The 22,844-nt window shown below is 38.7% G+C and overlaps 1 long non-coding RNA gene and 1 pseudogene across 1 annotated transcript in view; one reads left to right on the top strand and one right to left on the bottom strand.

Annotated features, from left to right (window-relative positions):
- LOC114614535 overlaps positions 1-22,844 on the bottom strand; it is a 39,089-nt gene that overhangs the window by 12,186 nt on the left and 4,059 nt on the right. The window lies entirely within an intron of this gene.
- LOC114614534 lies at positions 10,538-11,344 on the top strand (annotated as a pseudogene).

Genomic DNA, 22,844 nt, shown 5'->3' with positions numbered 1-22,844 from the left:
GAGAAGAGAAGAGAAGAGAAGAGAAGAGAAGAGAAGAGAAGAGAAGAGAAGAGAAGAGAAGAAGAGAAGGCTGGAATGATGGCTCAGTGGTGGTTAAGAACACTTGCTGCTCTTCCAGTTGTCCTGAGTTTAATCCCCAGCAATCACACGGTGGCTCACAATTATCTTTAATGGGATCTGATGTCTTCTTCTGAAATGCAGGTGGACATATAGATACTGCACTCATACACATAATAGATAGATAGATAGATAGATAGATAGATAGATAGATAGATAATAAATAAATAAATAAATAAATTGTAAGGGGAGTACTTGTTCACTAGGGGATCACTCCTTACTGTTAATCTTCTGTTGTCAGTACCACCAAACCAGTTGTTTCATAAAATTCAGCTACCCTAGAGGAGCTGTATGCAATGTTAGGAAGCAAAACCTTGATGTGACATCTACAGAGTAGAAAATATAGTTAGTAAGTTAACTTGTGTTCCTAGAACAAGGAATTTTAGAAAGCCTTTATAAAACTGAGAATTTCTTACAGATAGATTGAAGGCTAAAGACTTTTCTTTTCCCCCTTCCCTATGGAAGTTTCTGGATTTTCTTCATTTATTATACCTTTTCTTGGCCATAGATATGGAATTGTTACAACCATTATTTTTAAAAAGAATCAAGAAAGAAAGAGATGAATATAACTATAAATACATTAGGCAAGGTTTTTTTTTAAGTATGTGTGTGCAAAACCCAGGATAAATAAAATGGTCGTGAGTAAAAATGGAACTACTGAAGGTATTCCATGACCAATCTCAAACTGTACTACAGAGCTATAGTAATTAAAAACAGCAAAAAAGGGGTTGGAGGGGCTGGAGAGATGGCTCAGCTTTTAAGAGCACTGACTGCTCTTCTAGAGGTTCTGAGTTCAATTCACAGCAACCACATGGTGGCTCACAACCATCTGTAATGGAATCTGATGCCCTCTTCTGGTGTGTCTGAAGACAACTACAGTACTCATAAACATAAAATTAAAAAAATAAAAATAATAACAATGAAAACAGCATGGTATTAGCATCAAAAAAAAAACCCAGAACCTTTGATCAATGGAATTGAAATGAAGTCCAAGATGTAAGTTAACACAATATGGACAGCTGATTGTAGACAAAGAAGCCAGAAATTTACACTGGAGAAAAAAAAAAAAAAGACAGCACCTTCAATAAATTGTGCTGGTCAAAGTGAGTTCATGGGTGTAGAAGAAGACAAATAAATTCAAAACTATCAACCTATTCAAAACTCAACTCCAAATGCATCAAAGACCTCAGCATAAGGTCAGATACACTGAATCTGATAGAAAACAAAGTATGGAATAACCTTGAGCTCATTGACACAAGTAAAGACTTTCTGAACAGAATTCTGATAACACAGGCACTAATAAAAATTACTAATAAATAGAACCTCATAAAGCTGAAAATCTACTTTATGATAAAGGACACCATCATTCAGAAAAAGCAGCGGACAACAGAATAGAAAAAGGTCTTTACCAATTCCACATCCAATAGAGGGCTACTATCTAAAATATGTAAAGAACTAAAAAAATCTCCACATCAAGACAACAAAATACGTGGCTTACTCCAGTGATACTCACTCAACCTTGTAAGTTGCTGCTCTATTCATAATAGCCAGAACTGGACAGCCTAGATACCCACCAGCAGATTAGTGAATAATGAAAATGTGGTACATTTACACAGTGAAATATTACTCAGCTATTTTCTAAAAATCATGATATTTGCAGATAAAAGGATGGAGCTAGGAAAAAAAAAAACCTGAGTGAGGTAACCCAGACCCAAAAAGACAAATATGGTATGTATGTATTTATTTATTTATACACATACATGTACACACATAAACACACACAAAGAAATTGTTTTTACTTTATAAACATTTTTATTGTAAGATTTTTTTCTTTCTTATTGACTTTTTCCATACAATATATTTTAATAGCATTCTTCCCCTTCCCCAACTCCTTCCCGATCTTCCTCCTTCTTCCTACCAATGCAACTTCCTGTGCTTTTCTTATCTCAGAAAACAAACAAAACAGAAACAGAAATTTTAAAATAACAAACAACAACAGAAAACACACATACAAATTAAATCCACTTTGTGTTAGCCAATTACTCCTGAGCATAGAATGTTATTAATATGCCTACTGCCATTTGATTGGAGAAAACACATATTACCTCTGTAGCAGGTATCAATTGCAAATAGCATCTTTGTTAGGAATGGTACTTTAACATCTACATGGTGTGGATTTGTCTGGCTTGAATTTTTACAGGTCTTGTGCATTCTGTCAACATCTCTATGAGTTTATATGATCCTCATATAACATATACTTGTTAACATATACTAAATCTAATTACAGTTTCTTTTTCAATTAACTTAGTTACATATCTCAGTAAACATGGAAAAGTTTAGCTGGTACCTACCTAGAGCCTTTACCCCTGCTCACTAGTGTATTTGGTACTGAAAGCTACTCTGCAAACTACCAGAAGACAAAGGTAAACATCAGCCCAGCTATGAACCTTTAGATCTACAATGGTGACCCATCTTCATGATATTCTGGTGTAATAGTGACACAAATGTTATGGGAGTAAGCCACCACTGTCTGGTTGGGACTAAGGCCACTCCATGAGATTGATATGAGCCCATGTCTGACACTTCTCAAGTGGCCAAGAACCTGAGATTAGATAGTCATGAATCTAGGGAAAAATAAAATGTTATTGTTCCGCTAAATGGGCATATCAATAAAATGACCCCTAATGATAGTTTGCTATGCCCATAGGCCAGCATCTCATTCACCCATCACTGGAGAAAATTCCTATGGCAGTGAATGAGAATTAATGGAGCGATTCACAAATGGACAATGTGCAGAGAATGAGAGACCTTGGAACACTCAGTCCTAAATGGGATGCCTTTATCAAACCCCTCCCCTCAGAGCTCAAGGAAGAGGGAAAAAGATCTTAAGATCCAGAGTGGATGGAAGACATCAAAGAAATGCCCTACAGGCACAATAGGACCAAAGCACATACAAACTCACAAGAGACTTGTGACAGCATTTCCAGGACCTGCAGAAGTCCAAACTAGATGAGATCCAAGTGCTGAGAAGGGAGCTAGGCATAAGCCCCCATCCTTAACTCAGAAACCATTCCCAGTTGACAACCACTCACAAAGGAAAAATCAGTTTTCTCTGTGGAGTCTTAATAGGTATATACCACAGTTAAGGGCAGACCCCAGGCCCAAAAGAAGATGGCCAACACAAAACCAATTCAACAATACTTTTAGAGATTGGCCATTTTTTACTTTACTAGATTTTTGCTTGTATAATATGTTTTCTGATTTTGTATTTTTATGGTGTATGTATCTCTCTCTTTCTCTGTCTGTCTGTCTATGTGTGAGTCTGTGTATATATTTATCTATGTACGTGTGTATCTGTATCTATGTGTGAGTCTGTTTGCTTATGTCTAAGTGTGTGTGTATGTATGTGCATGCATGTAGACATGTGTGTGTGTGTGAGTCTATGTATGTATGTGTTTCACAAATTCTTTCTTTGTTCTGTTGGCTTGTTTTACTCTTGCTTGTCTTTTCACTCATTTGTTCATTTTATTAAGAAACAAAGAAAGAAGATGTGGCACTGAATTGGTGGGAAATGAGGATGGGTCTGGGAGGAGATGACAGAAGAGAGATTGTGATCAAAATATACTGTATGAAAAACTTTACTTCCACAAAAAATAGTTTAAACAGAAAATTAAAAGAGAAAAAATACTAAGAAAAATCTCCTTTTATAATAGACTAATGAAGAATATTTAATAATCTGTAATAACCATGACAATCTGAAACTTTAAAACAATATTAATATACAATAGGATAAATCCTCTTTGACAAAAAAGAATAAAAGGATACAGATATAAAATAAAGCAACATATTCATAGGCAGACCATAAAACCTATGAGTTTTTTTAGCAAGGCTGTCATGAATTAAATAAATAAATAATAAGATCACTGGTTCCTAGGACATGCTTCATAACAATAAATGTACTCAAGGAGGTCAGTAACAATAGATTTCTATGTGTTCAGTTTATTCTGAATGTTTTAAGACCATACTGGCATAGTCTCTTGTGTAATGACTATGCAAGAATAATGTTTGTGACTATGGGATGCATGTGTCATGAGAAGGCAATCACACTCATGTCTCAGACAAAGGGAACATTCCAGTGAACATCACCTCCAGAGGAGTGCTGTAGCCTGTTCTCCATAACGTTGTATATGGATCTCTTGGTTTCCTTCTTTGCATTTCCAGAGGACATTGCAAAGACACTCATACTCTATGGTGGCTCTAATGTTTTACCAAAAACTCAAGGGGCTGGCCTCTCATGAAATACTATCTGGTTGCCAGTATCTACTTACTTCTTTGACATTCCAACACTAAAAATTACTTTGAATCTCTTGGTGTTTCTTCATAGTGCAAATAGTGATAGTTTTAACACAATTTTTTCAGTCTTAATTCAAAAGTGACCTTTTATAATTTTAGTAAAGTGCTAGAGTCTAAAACACAAACTGATTCTAGAAATATGCAAACAAAAAAGGTATTTTTTCTTTCAAAAAATTTTAGACCTAAGAAAACATTCATTTTTTTTTGCTCAATGAAAAATATAATACAAATGTTATGGCTGTATTAGAACTCAGAGGTTCTGAAGCAGAAATCATCTGGGAACACCATCACAGGAAGAGTTTCTACTCTGCCTTGCACACATGGGTACTCTTGATGACACACATACTTCTAGTCCAATAGAAGAGAAATGGGTTTCATGGTGATGACTTACAGAGACTTCAAAGTGCTTTCTAACATTAGCATTCGCTTCACTCCTTCCCTTGGGTTCCCTTTGCCCCACATGAGAGCCGAGCAACCTCTTTACCCTCCTCCTCCAGGATCTGCCCTACCTTTGTAACTGGGTTCCAGAGTCCATCTTCAGTGAGGTAGGAAATACCAAAACTACCTCAGTGCATGCTCAGCTGTGTTTACTTACTCAGAATGCTGATGTGAAGGAGCTTGAGAGATGAGGATGATAAATGCTCATCAGTATCTTTCCTGCCTCCTAATCCCCACTCCTCCTGAGAGACAAAAAGCTTCCAAGAGGTTTCTGAGGTTTCCCTTGCTGTTTATGCACCTCAGTCAAAAGAAAGGAGCTCTCATAACCCCTTTTTCCTCTAAGGTATGAGAAAAGCCATGATCTTTTGATCTTTGTCAATGGAAATCATAACTCTGATCCTGATAACAATGGTCTTAATCCTGTTGGTAATGCTTCTTCTCTAATGACACCAGTTGATTGTTTTGCACATACCTGCCCTCTCCAACTAGCATTGCCAACAGAGTTTTTTCATTGATGTGGATAGAATCCTATTGTGGCCTTCTAAGTTTACCTTGGGCACCCCTGAACAAGGATTTATACTCAGAGTAAGTAATTAAACTTGAACACCACTGTCTCTCATACTTTCCTCTAACCCTATAAGATACTAGGTCTAGCACCTATCCTCCACTAGAAATAACACTTGGGTCTTCCCTAATCTCCTCACCCTATCTGAGCTCCTCTAACAGAAAAGCTCACTCAGAAGCAGGGCCAGGACTGCAATGAGGGAAATAATACTTTCACCTCACAGTAAACCTATAAAGGTTGCCATGTATCCTGGTTGGCTTTTCTCTTGTCAGTTTGACTAATGCTAGAGTCCTCTTGGAAGAGGGAACCTCAGTTAAGAATACTTTCCCACCAGATTCCCTATAGGAAAATCTGTAGGGTGTTTTCCTGAGGAATGATTGAAGTGAGAGTGCCCATCCCACTGAGAGTAGTGCCACCACTAGGCAGGTGGTCCTACTTGGTACAAAAATGCAAGATGAGCAAGCCATGAGGAGTGAGCCAGTAAGCAGCACTCTTTTATGCCTCTGCTCCAAGCTCATACCTTGAGTCCTTGTCCTGACCTCCCCTCATGATGAATTGTAACCTCTAAGCTGAAATGAACCTCTTTTCTTCCCCAAGTTGCTCTGGCCACTGAGCTTATTATAACAACAGAAACACAAACTAGAACACAAACAGCAGCCATCACAACTAAACACTGGTGGAGCTTTTCAGATAGGATCACACTCTGGATTCGAGGTGAGCTTGAACTCACAGCAATCCTCATGCCTCAGCCTTCCAAGGCCTAAGGTTAGAGCCACCACACTCAGTTCACACATAAATATTTTATTGTGGTATTTTAGTCAGTCAAAAATCAAGGCAAAATCTATGATGCATTAAAATATTAAAATTTTAAATAAGCAATATTACTGAGTTTTCTCTTTGCCTAAGGTTCTCACATAGCAAAGCATATTTGTAACTTTATCTATGCTTAAAATGTTGACATTTGTTCATTGCATAAACCTAGAATGTCACTCCTCTTGCCCTAGCTCTGCTAATAAGCATCAGAATAATACATACTACATGAAAAAAGGTGACCTTATTAGTAATGGTCATGAAGACAAAAAAAAATTGCTTAGGAAATCTGTAGTGTGAATAAAGTATTTTCATTTAAGTTACTTAGCATAAAATAAAATTTGTAAAAGTGTGATAATTCATTAACCCTTCCAAATTTTGAAATTATAAGCCATCTTTCTAAACTGTTATTTTAGAAATGGAGCAGGGGTTCCTTAGACTTGACATGATTAGGATTCAAAGGTACGTAATTGTTTCACTGTGGCTAACTGAGTGCAGAGCGTGGGCGATGTTATCAGTCTTTTCCCAACTAAATAACCGCGGATCTCTCACGCCAACTCCAATGACTAGACAGTTTGTTAGACATTATCAAACGCCCCCTGGAGAAGTGTAAACTCACTAGTTGAATCTATCCTCCTAAAACCATGCAAATTTCATTCGTATGGTGATGGACCTTTAGTATATCAGACAACCATACTCCCCGATATCTGAAAATGAACAATTTCTTTTAAATATAATCACTTAAAGAAGTGAACTTTCAAGAAAATGAGCAACTGTGATTAGAATTCTTGATGAAACAACAAAAACTGTGAGGTTGGGGAGCCGAGGGACTAGGAGGGGCAGTCCTGGAGCAAGAGTCCAGGCGAGTCCGAACCCCAGAAATCTCCTCCTGAGACCCACGGGATCCCCTCCTGCCCTGGGACTGCATATCTTAGCCCCCTTCCTCGTCCTATGTCCCCAACCCTTACCTCACCAGAGTAGGGGTAAAACTGGTTCTGGCTAGACTTTCTTCCCTCCAGCCAGCCCAGCCCAGGGAGCAATAAGCCTGACCATCCATCCCCCACCCCCACCCTCCACCCTGCTGCTGGGGAAGAAGCAAACACAGGAAGGTTAAAAACAACAACAACAAAAATTATTCACTTCTCTAATAAACAGAACACCAAATATATCGACCTTTTTTTCACCTTAAATTCATTTACCCATTGGCAGCTTTAAGCCCCAATCCTGAAACAGGGAATTAGAAATCAAAGCTCACCTAAAAAGAAAAATCAAAAAGGAAATACCCTTCAAATTAAGCTGGACTTCAAAAGGCCAAATAACAGATGAGGAAACGGGGCTCCACTATGATTTCTGAGGTAAAAATGGAAGGAAAGAAACAATCCCACAAGATGGTGGTCTTCTGAGTGCATGTGAGCACACACACTATTGTATGTACGTGCACTGTTATGTGCCCACCTTTCCCCACACACTTATATAATCATCATGTGCAATCTATAATAATAGTAACTAATAGATGAAATTTAAGCCTTAGAACTCGCCTGAAGCCTGTTCCACACCCTATACCTATTCCCATATGGTTTTAATAAAGGCTATTCTGATGTATACAAAGAGAAGAAATGTTTAAGAGAGAGAGGGCAAGGAATTTATGGGAATTTGCTTGCCAGGTTCTCATCATCTAAGTGACCAGAGAATGCTAAGCCAGGATGCTGGCTAATCATCCAAGTGCCAGAAAAAAACGTTCAAAAAAAAAGTCATCTTTACTATCAGCCTTCAAAACACATCAGATATTGTTGCAAGGGCTATGAGAAGGGTAGGCTTCCAAAGACACAGAGCACCAGGGATTAAAAACTGTCATATATAAAAGACAATTGAAAGAGACAAAAATATTAGCATTATCATATAAAGTGATGCTTACTACCATTTTAAATGCCACACAAGGACAGAAAACTATAAAAGTGAGAAAGCAATTTGAAAATATCCAAATGAAATTTCTAGACATGAAAAATACAATCTCTGAAATTTTAGAAGTCAACATTTTTCTTTAGCAGCAGATTTAACCCAGAGATAGAATCAATGAAGTAGAGAATTATGCAGTCAAACTCTGCAATAAACAGTCCAAGACCATCAAGCAGAGAAGGGTGAGAAAATCTAATGTACAGGTCTTCTCAGTTCCAGAAAGGGTACAGGAAGAAGTACTCAAATCCACATCCATTACCAATGGTAATGTACAGACTTCTTAACCATCTTTGAATCAAGATTCACCTAGAAGCTGGTGAATCTTCTTCAATGACTTCTGGCCCTGAAGGAGTCTTGTCATAGTTGTGCTGTTCATGTTGCTGTCACATCAGCTGATATACTGTCTGTCAATAAATATAAGAAATTCAGCTTGTTGTTGAAAGAACTTTGAGAATTGTGTATCAGGACAGGGAAATGATTGTTTTAGATTCTTTCATGCCATTAAAAAAATAAAAAAAATAAAAATAGAACATCATAGACTGGGTAATTTTTAAAGAAAAGAAGCTTATTTCTTACAAGCGTGGAGTTGGGACAAATTAGAGACCTGCATTGGACAAGGACATTCTTGCTATGGTCATCTATCTAATGGCAGCAGAAAAGAACAATAGAACAAAAGAAGGGGGCAGGGCAAAAGAAAGCCAAGATTACTTGGTGGTGGTGGTGGTTTTGGAATAGGGTCTTTCTATGTAAGTAACCCTGGCTCTCTTGAAGTTTGCTATGTAGATTAGGCTGCCTTTCACTCAGAGATCCTGCTCTCTCTGCCTCCTGAATGTTAGGACTAAAAGTGTACACTACCACGCCCACCCAAACTGACTTTTATAATAATCCTATCTTAGTACTAACCAACTTCCTAGATAATGACACTAATCAATTCATGAAAGCAGAATCCTCATGATCTGGTTACCTCTCAAGAGTTCTACATGTTGACACAGAGAATGAAGGTTAACTGCCAACAAACAAACTTTAGGCCACACATTCATTCTATTGTGCTGTCTATTATAGCCAAGAAAAGTTTGTTTAAAGTGTATCTAGAGAGGCTGGAGAGATGGCTCAAGGGTTAAGAATGCTACTGTTCTTGCTGATGACCAGGTTTGATTCCCAGCACAAATATGGTAGCTTAAAACCTTCTATAACACGAGTTCCAGGAAATGAAATATGCTTCTGACACCCTGTAAAACTGCATACATATGGTACACATATACACACTCAGACACAGACACATACACAAAAAACTAACTATTTTTTTAAAGTGTATGTAGAGGGACACCTATACTGACACTACAGAAGCAAATGTTCAAAATTGAAATAATCACCACAATAAAGTGGTTATATTTTCATGAACTGACAACTAATATCTACAGGATTCAAATGTAAGTATCTTAAAGCTACACTATACTTTTTTGCTTACATCAAGCAGCAAAACTAAGGAAATGTTTACTATCAGAAAAATCACAGATTTCAAAGTAAGTAGAATGCATAGGAAACAATTCATAAACTCTATGGTTATGTTACTGAGTTCAGAGCACCGTTCAATAGCCTGAGGCCCTGCATTTGAGCTCAGCATTAGAAGAAACAGGAAGAAGAAGAGGAGGAGGAGGAGGAGGAGGAGGAGGACGATGACGACGACGACAACTCCAAGCCAGCCAGACCTACACAATGAGACTCTATCTAAAAACAATTTTAAATGATCCTATTATAAACTTTAGCTATAAACATAGTGCAATATTGACAGAAAGACTCATAAATCATTGAAGCCAACTTGAAAGCACAGAAATAAATTGTTACATTTATAGTCAACAAATGTGCTGAAAATTTCACTGGGGAAAAGATAGTCTTCAAATGGTTTAAAAGGATTCCAGTCGTCATCTGTGCTCTGGACATAAGGCTGTTCTGGACCTAAGGCCCTCCACACCCAAATCCTGCCAGGAGAGAGCCAGTCACCCAGGAGCGCTCTACTCCTAAGTCCAGAGGTGAGAACACCACTTTTGCTCCAAGAACTATGCAAAGAAGGACCCTCCAAGACCACAGAGGATACAGGAACAGCAGAGCAGCTGGGGACAGGATCGTTCTGGTCTCCATCTTCGCCCAAGAGCTAAGGCTCTCCCACAGCCCTCCCCACACAAATCCCACTCAGGAGAAAGCTGGTCTCCCTAGAAGTGCTGACACACTTAAGACCACAGGCTCACATCTAGGATCTAAAAATGGAAATAAAAACAATAAAGAGCTCTCCTCCAGCCGAGCAAGATGCCCAAAGGAAAGAAGGCCAAGGGGAAGAAGGTGGCCCCAGCCCCGGCTGTCGTCAAGAAACAGGAGGCCAAAAAGGTGGTCAATCCTCTGTTTGAGAAAAGGCCCAAGAACTTCGGCATTGGGCAGGCCATCCAGCCCAAAAGAGATCTAACATGCTTCGTTAAATGGCCCCGATACATCAGGCTGCAAAGGCAAAGAGCCATCCTCTATAAGCGGGTCAAAGTACCTCCTGCCATTAACCAGTTCACCCAGGCCCTGGACAGGTAAACAGCTACTCAGCTGCTTAAGCTTGTCCACAATTACATGCCAGAGACAAAGCAAGAGAAGAAACAAAGGCTACTGGCCCGTGCTGAGAAGAAAGCTGCTGGCAAAGGGGACATCCCAACTAAGAGACCACCTGTCCTACGAGCAGGAGTCAATACAGTCACCACCTTGGTGGAGAACAAGAAGGCTCAGCTGGTGGTGATTGCCCATAATGTAGACCCCATTGAGCTGATGGTTTTCTTGCCTGCCCTGTGTAGAAAGATGGGGTTGCCCTACTGCGTCATGAAGGGAAAGGCCAGGCTGGGTCGCCTGGTCCTCAGGAAGACATGTACCACTTTTGCCTTCACACAGGTTAACTTGGAAGACAAGGGTGCTCTGGCTAAGCTGGTGGAAGCTATTAGGACCAATTATAATGACAGATATGACGAGATCTGCCGGCACTGGGGAGGCAACGTCCTGGGTCCTAAGTCTGTGGCCCGAATTGCCAAGCTGGAAAAGGCAAAGGCTAAAGAACTCACCACTAAACTGGGTTAAAAAAAATGTACACTAAGTTTTCTGTACACAAATATAATTAAGAAATTAAAAAAACAATAAAGAAACCACAAAGGGAGACAACCTGGAGAAAGAAACCTAGGAAAGAGATCAGGAGTCATGGATGCAAGCATCACCAACAGAATACAAGAAGAATACAAGAAGAAAGAATCGTAGGTGCAGAAGATACCATGAGAAACATTGACACAACTGTCAAAGAAAATGCAAAATGTAAAATTCTCCTAATGCAAAACATCTAAGAAATCCAGGACCCAAAGACCAACCTAAGGATAATAGGTATAGAAGAGAGGAAAGATTCCCAAACTAAAGGGCCAATAAACATCTTCAATAAGATTATATAGAAAGAAACTCCCTTAACCTAAAGAAAGAGATGCCCATGAACATAAAAGAAGCCTACAAAACTCCAAATAGATTGGACCTGAAAAGAAATTTCTCCTGTCACATAATAATCAAAACATCAAATGCACAAAACAAGGAAAGAGCCGGGCGGTGGTGGTGCACGCCTTTAATCCCAGCACTTGGGAGGCAGAGGCAGGCGAATTTCTGAGTTCGAGGCCAGCCTGGTCTACAGAGTAAGTTCCAGGACAGCCAGGGCTACACAGAGAAACAACAAGGAAAGAATGTTAAGAGCAGTAAGGGAAAAAGGCCAAGTAACATACAAGGCAGACCTACCAGAATTACACCAGACTTCTCACCAGAGACTCTAAAAGCCTGAAGATCCTGGACAGAGGTCATACAGACCCTAAGAGAACACAAATACCAGCCCAGACTACTATACCCAGCAAAACTCTCAATTACCATAGATGGAGAAGCCAAGATATTCCATAACAAAACCAAATTTACACAATATCTTTCCACAAATCCAGTCCTACAAAGGATAATAGAGGGAAAACTCCAACACAAGGAAGGAAATTATACCCTAGAAAAATCAAAGTAATATTCTTTCAACAAATCCAAAAGAAGATAGCCACATAAGCATAATTCCATCTCTAACAACAAAAATAACAGGAAGCAACAATCACATTTCCTTAATATCTCAACATCAATAGAATCAATTACCCAATAAAAAGACATACAATAATGTCCGGGATATGTAAACAGGAACAAGCATTTTGCTGCATATAAGAAATGCACCTCAGTAATAAAGACAGACACTACCTCAGAGTAAAAGAATGGAAAACAATTTTCCAAGGAAATTGTCCTAAGAAACAAGCTGGAGTAACCATTCTAATATTGAATAAAATTGACTTTCAACCAAAAGTTATCAAAAAAGATGAGAAAGGACACTTCATACTCATCAAAGGAAAATATCAACCAAGATGAACTGTCAATTTTGAACATCTATGCTCCAAACAGAAGGGTATTCACATTTGTAAAAGAAACTTTACTAAAGCTCAAAGGACACATTGCACCTCACACAATAATAGTGGGAGACTTCAACACCCCACTCTCAGCAATGGACAGATCATGAAAATAGAAACTAAACAGAGACACAATGAAATTACCAAAAGTTATGAACCAAATGGATTTAACAGATATCTATAGAACATTTTATCTTAAAACAAAAGAACATGCCTTCTTCTGAGCACCTCTTGGTGCCTTCTCGAAAACTGAACATATAAGTGGTCAAAAAACAGACTTCAACAGATACAAGAAGATTGAAATAATCCCATGCATCCTATCAGATCACCAGGGACTAAGGCTGGTCTTCATTTACAACAAAAAGAATGGAAAGCCCACATACAGGTGGAAACTAAAAAACACTCTACTCAATGATAACTTGGTCAGGGAAGAAATAAAGAAAATAAAGACTTCTTAGAATTTAATGAAAATAAAGGCACATCATACCAAAACTTACAGGACACAATGAAAGCAGTGCTAAGAGGAAAACTCATAGCTCTAAGTGTGTACAAAAAAGAAACTGGAGAGGGCATACACTAGCACCTTGTCAACACACCTGGAATCTCTAGAAAAGGAAGCAAACACACTTAAGAGGAGTAGATAGCAGGAGATAATCAAACTCAGGGCTGAAACCAGTAGAAACAAAAAGAACTACAAAAAGAATCAACAAGACCAGGAACTGGTTCTTTGAAAAAAAATCAACAAGATAGATAAACCCTAAGCCAGACTAACCAGAGGGCACAGAGACAGTATCCAAATTAACAAAATCAGAAATGAAAAGGGAGACAACAACAGAAACTGAGGAAATTAAAAAAACTCATCAGATCCTACTACAAAAGACTATACTCAACAAAACTGAAAAATCTGGATGAAATAAACAATTCTCTAGACAGATACCAGGTACCAAAGTTAAATCAGGATCAGATAAACCATCTAAACAGTCCCATAACCTCTAAAGAAATAACAGCAGTCATTAAAAGTCTCCCCACCAAGAAAAATCCAGGACCAGATGGTTTTAGTGCAGAATTCTATCAGACCTTCAAGGAAGACTTAATACTAATTCGAATTAAATTATTCCACAAAATAGAAACAGAAGGAATACTACCCAGCTTGTTCTATGAAGCCCCAATTACTGTCATACCTAAACCTCACAAAGAGCCAACAAAGAACTTCAGACCAATCTTCTTTAGGAATATCGATGCAAAAATACTCAATTAGCAAACTAGAATGACGTGTTCAAGAACACATCAAAAAAATCATCCACGATGATCAAGTATGCTTTATCTAAGGAATGCAGGGATGGTTCAATATACAGAAATCCATCAATGTAATCCAATGTATAAACAAACTCAAAGGGAAAAAAAAAACACATGATCATCTCATTAGATGCTGAGAAAGCATTTGACAAAATTCAATACCTCTTCATGGTAAAAGTCTTGGAAAGATCAGGAATTCAAGGCACATACCTAAACATAGTAAAAGCAATATACAGCAAACCAGTAGCCAACATCAAACTAAATGGAGAAAAACTTGAAGCAGTCCCACTAAAATCAGGGACTTGACAAGGCTACCCTCTTTCTCCCTACCTATTCAATATAATACCCGAAGTCCTACCCAGAGCAATTAAGCAAAAAAAGAGGTCAAAGGGATACAAATTGGAAAGGAAGAAGTCAAAATTTCACTATTTACAGATGATATGATAGTATATTTAAGTGACCCTAAAACTTCCACCAAAGAACTCCTAAACCTGATAAAAAAAAAAACCCTTCAGCAAAATGGTTGGATATAAAATTAACTCAAACAAATCTGTAGCTTTCCTCTACTAAAAGGATAAACAGGCTGAAGAAATTAGAAAAATGACACCCTTCACACTGAAACTAATAGAAGAGAAAGTGGGGAAGAGCCTCAAACACACGGGCACATGGGCAAAGGGGAAAAATTCCTGAACGGAACACCAATGGCTTATGCTCTAAGATCAAGAATTAACAAATGGGACCTCATAAAATTATGAAGCTTCTGTAAGGCAAAGGACACTGTCAATAGGACAAAACGACAACCAACAATTTGGGAAACGATCTTTACCAATCCTACATCTGATAGAGGGCTAATATCCAACGTATACAAAGAACTGAAATTAGCCTCTAGACAATCACTAACCTGATTAAAAAATGCGGTACAGAGCTAAACAAAGAATTCTCAATCAAGGAAGCTCAAATGATTGAAAAGCACTTAAAAAAGTGTTCAACATCCTTAGTCATCAGAGAAATGCAAATCAAAACAACCTTGAGATTCCACCTCACACCAGTCAGAATGGCTAAGATCAAAAACTCAGGTGATAGCAGATGCTGGTGAGGATGCGGAGAAAGAGGAACACTCCTCCATTTGTTGGTGGGATTGCAAGTTCTCACAACCACTGTGGAAATCAGTCTGGCAGTTCCTCAAAAAATTGGACACAGCATTATCTGAGGACCCAGCTATACCACTCCTGGGCATATACCTAGAAGATGCTCCAACAAATAACAAGGATATATGCTCCACTATGTTCATAGAAGCCTTATTTATAATAACCAGAAGCTAGAAAGAACTAAAATGCCTTTCAACAGAGCAATGGATACAGAAAATGTGGTACATTTACACAATGGAGTACTACTCAGCTAAGATTTCATGAAATTGTTTGGCAAATGGATAGAATTAGAAAATATCAACCTGAGTGAGGTAACCCAGTCACAAAAGAATACACATGGTATGTACTCACTGATAAGTGGATATTAGCCCAAAAGCTCAGAATACCCAAAATACAGTTCACAGACCACATAAAGCTCAAGAAGAAGGAAGACGACCAAAGTGTGGGTGCTTCAGTGCCTCTTAGAAAGAGGAACAAAATACTCACAGGAGGAAATATGGAAACAAATGTAAAGCAGAGACTGAAGAAAAGGCCATCCAGAGACTGCCACACTTGAGGATCCATCCCGTATACAGACACCAAACCCAGACACTATTGTGGATGCCAAGAAGTGCTTGCTGACAGGAGCCTGATAGAAATGTCTCCCTAGAGGCTCTGCCAGAGCCTAACAAATACAGAGGCAGATGCTCGCAGCCAACCCTTGGACTGAACACGAGGTCCCCAGTGGAAGAGTTACAGAAACAACTGAAGGAGCTGAAGGGGTTTGCAACCTGTAGGAAGAACAACAATATCAACAACCAGACACCCCCCCCCGCAGAGCTCCCACAACTAAACCACCAACCAAAGAGTACACATGGAGGGACGAGGGACCCATGTCTTCAGCTGCATATGTAGCAGAGGATAGCCTTGTTGGATATCAATGGGAGGAGAGGCCCTTGGTCCTGGGAAGGCTCGATGCCCCATTATAGGAGAATGCCAGGGTGGGGAGGTGGGATTGGGTAGGAAGGTGAGTGAGGACACTCATAAAAGCAGGGGGAAGAAGGATGGGATAGGGGGTTCCAGAGGGGAAACCAGGAAAGGGGATAACATTTGAAATGCAAAAATAAAATAAATATCCGACAAAAAAAATAGTTAAAAGGGAAAACTGGATCCACACATGAGAAGATGACACCCATTCTCTGGCTTACACTATAAAGAAAATAACATAAACATAAAATGAACGATTAATCTATCTCTATAGCTATGTGTGACACCAAAATCATGTTCATTTATTTTTTTCATTGCTAAAGAATGAATCCATGGCTTCACTCATTAGGAAGTACCCTTTGACTGAATTACATCCCCATCCCTAAATACATTTTTGCTCAACTAGAAAGAGCTCACGAACTATTTCTGTTAATGTGACGTGCGTGTAATCGTCTCGCCGGCAAGAATGCACGTGGACACACACACCAGGATCCTTCCACAGCAAAATGTTTATTCCAAAACCAAAATGGAGGAAGACCCCAGGCCCGGAAAAAGCACTGTTTATATACCCTTGGAGCGGTGTATTCACCTCTGATTGGCTGCTCACTCGTTACCCGCCAAAACGCCCTGGGATGGGCTGTGACTTTGGCGTGCTTTTACCATGGCACATGCGCGGTATACTTGTTTACTTGGAGGAGCACCGGATGTCAGCGCCATCTTGCAATGGCGGATTCTGCCAGCACAAGCCGCGGCTTCCTACATGTTAAATTGTTTGGATGGATGGAATTAAACATGATGCAATAGCTGTAAATAACATTTCTGACACTCACCTGCCAGTATACTTAAGCATAAAGAGCTGTTAATAGTCAAATTAATACAGATATATTTGAAAGTGGATTTGACTCTAATCAATTTTACAAATAGAAAGATTCAAGATTCAGATCCCTGGGGATCTTTGCTCTACTCGTAAAGAGATCCTCCCTATCAACCACCACCAAAATATTACCTCTCCTTAAAACTGCAGTGCCATAGCCTCTTTGCAAATTATGCAAATACATTTAGGGAAACTACACTTCCCTTAGCAAAAGTCTCTTCTTAAGCCCAGTTTCTCTGTAGGTATTTTCTTTGATTATAGAAAGGAAAACAATTTATATTTACAGCCTGGATACAGGCAAATGCCCTACTGCATATAAAACTAATATCAGTTTACAGAAATTGTAAACACATTAATGATTTTTCATATTTGAAAAAAATTCATCACCATGAATCCACTTTACAATACAAAAGAAGAAATTATACTGTCGTTAAAATTTTCAAAAGTGAGCTTCATTTTTTGAAGTCAGTTTATTTTTTCTTAAATAAAGGGTTGATGGTATAACTTATGTTTGAAAATTTGAAACATCATAAAGTAGAAGAGTTACAGCATGTGTCAACAATCAACTAGGAAAAATTAATCTGATTCATAATTCACATTGAGAATGTCTAGTTAGTCAGTCAAGTGATTTGTAATCATAAAGGTTGCCAGAAATTGAATGAATAATGAGCCAAGCAAGCACCTCAGAATTTTCCTTTTAGTATTGTATTTCATTATGTCTTTTATTGCCATTTTTGATCACTGTTTCTTAGCAGCACAAATTAGATCACATATATTTACTTAGAAGTTATTCATTATTTATTAGGCAAAAGGATACACAATTTGAATGGTCAAAGTATATAATATGTTCCTATAATATTTAGTCATAGTTATCATTGCTCAAACAAGGAAAATTTTATTTCCACAACATTTCCCCATTTATTTTAAATTATTTAGTGGATGGGTGATTCGGACAAGTCCATTTCAATTCTGTATATCTGATTAAGTTATTTCTGTATATCCTAAAATAAATAAATCAGTCAAAAAAATAAAGTTTATATCAGAGACCTTAAGCTTCCTGTTGCATCAAGTTGATATATTTACTCAACATTCTTTTTTCACTCAAAAGTGTGATATAACCAGATGCTAAAAAGAATATTTAACCATTTTTTTGACATACATTTGTGAAATTATAAAACAGAGTACAAAGCCAATGGAAACCTTTACATATTACTAACAGAGTAATATGATAAATGAGTTTTTTAGATGTAGACCTATTGAATCATGTAAAATGTATCAGTTTAGTAGTACTAGGCATAATAATAATTTCAATCAAGACTTCATGACATCAAGATGATACCTTTAAAGCAAGTAAAACTTTTCATAGAACAAATGGGACATCCTTTAATTTCCCTTTCATAATTCCTAAGCAGAAATGTCCTTTCCAAACTTGAACTGCTAACACCCAAGCATGTGGAGACCTTCTTCAGGAAAATAATAGTATTAAGGTCTATGAACCTTAAAATCTAATATCTATTATAAAATTAGCTACCTAATTTTGTTGGTCATTTTTATATCACAAATAGTTGTTCAAAATTATAAGTTCTATGGATTGACTCTCCAAAATAGGATTGTAGTGAGATCTTGGGAAACGTGGTATTTATAGATACTTTCTCAGGTTGGACTGAGGCTTTCCTCACCAAGCATGAAACTACATCCACTACGACAAAGAAGCTCTTAGAGGATATACTACCAAGGTATGGATTTTTCCAGATGATAGTGTCAGACAATGGACCAGCTTTTATGTCCCAGGTAAGTCAGAGACTAGCCAATATTCTAGAGATTAAAAACTTTATTGTCCATATGGATCCCAGAGTTCAGGACAGGTAAAATAGATAAAGAAAACCCTAAAAGAGACTTTAACTAAATTGATTTAAGAGGCTGGCCATGACTGAGGAACTCTCCTTCCCTTTGCTCTCTACTGGGTATGAAACTCCCCTTACCAAACGGGACTTGCCCCTTTTAAAATCATATTTGGGGTACTATCCCACCCCACCCACTTTGTTCTTAACATACAGGCAGAGGTCATCGCTGAATTGGAGGATCGCCAATTGCAGGAAAATGTTTTGCCTGAACTTCATACTCTCTATCAAACAGGTCCCCCTCCAGAACTGCTGGCCCAGAGACTGGATTCTAATAAAGAGACACCACAAGAGGTCATTAGAGCCTTGTTATAATGGTCCCTATGTCATCATCTTGACCACGCCTACCTCCCTAAGGGTCAAGGAGATTACATTGTGGGTCCACCACACAAACACTCGAATCACAGACTCATTTGCAGTTGAAGACGACCCAGACCAGTGGGGAGAAGCTCAGCCTCATGGCTCCCTCCTGTTACCCATTGATAAGGCCCCTACCCAAGCCCCAGAGATGTCATGAGGACTTAGTGGTGACAACCCTGACCCCATGTAAAATATGATGATCCAATCCTTCCAGGTCACCAGAACATCCAGGCCTAAATTAACTGAGTCATAAAGATGTAGCCCTGTTACTAGCTGTTTTCATGAGATTAGATATAGCTAGCACTGATACTGAGATAACCTCCCTAAAGTCACAAAGCAAATGTTATGATAGACTGAGACAAACAATAGGTGCTGATATAGACAGACTTGAGACTATCCAGTTTATGATAATAAAATGTCACTACCAGTCCCCCTATAATAAAGCCTATGAGCTTCAGGAAGTCCCACAATTGGGCCTTCTAGTTATCAGATAAAGGAGGGAATGAGAGGCCAAACCTATTCCATCTTGGGACCAGCCTCAATCTTAAGAGAAACTTGACCTATAGCTGAACCCAGGCTGTACCCAAGTACCAGGAAAGACCCCATGACTTCTCCTTGGCCCATACCCCAGAGTTACTCCCTAGCTACATCCTAGCAAGTCAATCAAAGACTAGTCTGATTGTTTCTGATGTACTTTCAGACCATTTTTGATTGTTCATGGTTTTGCCTCAAAGCACCCACTTGTTGGCTTAAACCCCCTTGCTTGGTTGCCATTCCCTATAAAACCTTATCCTGATGAGGGCACGGGGGCTGTTCCATCTTACTGTCCTGCTGTGTCAGGGTTGGAAGAGAGCCCAAGCTCGAGCTTGTAATAAAGAGACTCTAATGCAATTACATCAGAGTTAGCTCCTTGGTGGCCTTTGGAGTTCATGAACAACTTTTAGCACAACTGAATACTCACTGAAAAGTACATTCTCACTTCACATTGAAAGTCATGTTACAGCCTTTATCACAAGAACTGATAAGTTTCCTTCTCTTTCTTAGAAAGAATAACCCTTCTTTAATTCAATAGCTGTTAGTTAGACAGCCTGTATCATGGATCACACCAAAAATGGAAATGCAAAATGCCATCAAACAGGTAACTTTTGTACTTGCCCTTAAAAAAAAAGTCTAATATAGCAACAAAGAGGCATACAACTCAGAACAATAAATTACAGTTTCTACAGCATAGCTCTGGAGTGGAAAAACTCAGTGACAGAAGCTATTCGCCAAGGAAACTGAATCTCACATGGAAAGCTGCTACTTATGAGTCAAGTGAAACTACTACATGGTCAAAACAAAAATATGATTGAAAACAAAAGTACAAAACAAATGGTCATTGTCACATGACCAACAGCCACTGAGTTTGCTAAGAATGCCAGGACTTGATTCTTGGATGAGAAAAGAAAAGGCCATCACGAGTGAGACTGGAGCAATCTGCAGTGGCCTGATAGCAAAAGACCACTAAAGACTAGAAGGAATGGAATCGATAAATTTTATAAGCAATAAAGGCCATGAAACTATTTTTTAAATTATTTTATTTATTTACACTTCAAATGTCTCCCTCCCAGTCTCCCCTCTACAAACCCCCCACCCCATCCCTTCTCCCCTTTGCCTCTAAGAGGGTGCTCCCTCACCCTTCTACTCTTGTCTCACACTTCCAGCATTCTCCTTCTCTGGGGAAACAAGCCTCCAGAGGACCAAGTGCCTCCCCTCCCATTGATGCCAGATAAGGCAGTCCTCTGCTACACATGTAGTGGGGGACCACGGACCCATCCATGTGTACTCTTTGGTTGGTGGTTTAGGCCCTGAGAGCACTAAGGGGGTCCAGTTAGTTGATAATGTTCTTCCATTGGGGTTACAATCCCCTTCAGCTCCTTCAGTCCTTCCCCTAACTCTTCCATTGGGGTCCCTGGACTCAGTCCAATTGTTGACTGTGAGTATCTGCATCTGTCTTAGTCAGGTGCTGGCAGATCCTCTCAGAGGTCAGCTATACCAGGCTCCTGTCTACAAGCACTTCGTAGCATCAGCAATAATGTCAGAGTTTGGTGTCTGCAGGTAGGATAGATCCCAAGGTGGGATGGTCCCTGGATGACTTTTCCTTCATTCCCTACTCAATTTTTTTTGTCCCTGCATTTCCTTTAGACAAGAACAATTCTGGGTTAAAATTTTTGAGATGAATGAGTAGAACCATCCCTCCACTGGGAGCCATGCTTATCTACTGGAGGTGATTTCTTCAGGATCTATCTCCCCACTGTTGAGTATTTTGGCTAATGTCATTAAATCACAGGAATCTGAGGCCATATCTCAGGTAGAACACTATCCTATAATGTGCAAGGCCCAGGAGTCAATCTTTACAGACACAAATAAAACAAAATAACTCTTACAGAAACACAGGTTTCAAATTTTTTGTTGACAATGGTTATGTTGGCTAATTTTATGTCACTTGACACAAACTAGAGTTATCTGAGAGGAAGGGGAATCCCAACTGAGAAGTGTTTCCATGACTGGGCTATAGGCAAGTCTGTAAAGCATTTTCTTAGTGATTGATGTAGAAAAGTTCAGTTCATTGTGGGTGGGGCCACCCTTGTACTAGTGGTGATTCTAGGATCTATAAGAAAGTAGACTGAGAAAGCCAGGGGGAGCAAGCCAATAAGCAGCACCCCTCCATGGCTTGTGCATCAACTCCTGCCTCCAGATTCCTATCCTGTTTGAGGTCCTGTACCAACTTTCTTCAGTGATAGATTATGAGTGTAGAGTTATAAGCCAAATAAAACCTTCCCTCCCCAACTTGTTTTTGGTCATGGTGTTTCATCAGAGAAATAGTAACCTTAACTAAGATAATAGTCAAATATTTTATATTTCATGATATATTTGCCTGACAACAATTTCAGATGGCCTGTCTAAAACTTCAATATATTTTTCAGAAGCCTAGTGTCAGCCTGTAGAAAACTTGAGAATTACCAGTTCTACTCTTTAAAGAATAGGACAGACATTCAAGATAGTCCTAAGTATTCCAAGGAAGTACCATAAAGAGTCTACTTCAAGAATTCAAGGCAGAAACTGACATGAAAACAACAGTCTTCCCCATATTCAGCTTTGATGTCTATAAGCCACAAAAATAATCAGCATGGAAAAATAACCCTATGGATTCTATTGTTCTGTAGATGTATATATTATTCATATTATATAAATAGTATATATATAAATATGTATATGTATAATGGGTTTTGGAGGAGAACCTACAATTACCACTTTACTACACCAGCATAATCTCTAACTACATTTAAATATTTCTTCTTATACCCACAAATAAGTGTAGTCCTCACCCCTCATCAAGGAAGCCTCTCTTTTCAACAGATGAATATCACTACAGAAACCCACAACCAATCAAATGCAGAGCTGTAAAATCCAGTCTCAGTGAATACATCTATAGAACAATAATAATATATACATATATATGTGTAATAATATATATATATATATATATATATATATATATATAGAGAGAGAGAGAGAGAGAGAGAGAGAGAGAGG

The sequence above is a fragment of the Grammomys surdaster genome, unplaced genomic scaffold (assembly GCF_004785775.1).
Source record: "Grammomys surdaster isolate TR1022 unplaced genomic scaffold, NIH_TR_1.0 126391, whole genome shotgun sequence".
Taxonomy (NCBI): Eukaryota; Metazoa; Chordata; class Mammalia; order Rodentia; family Muridae; genus Grammomys; species Grammomys surdaster.
The sequence above is the reverse complement of the archived record's forward strand: the minus strand, read 5'-3'. Positions and strand labels throughout refer to the sequence as shown.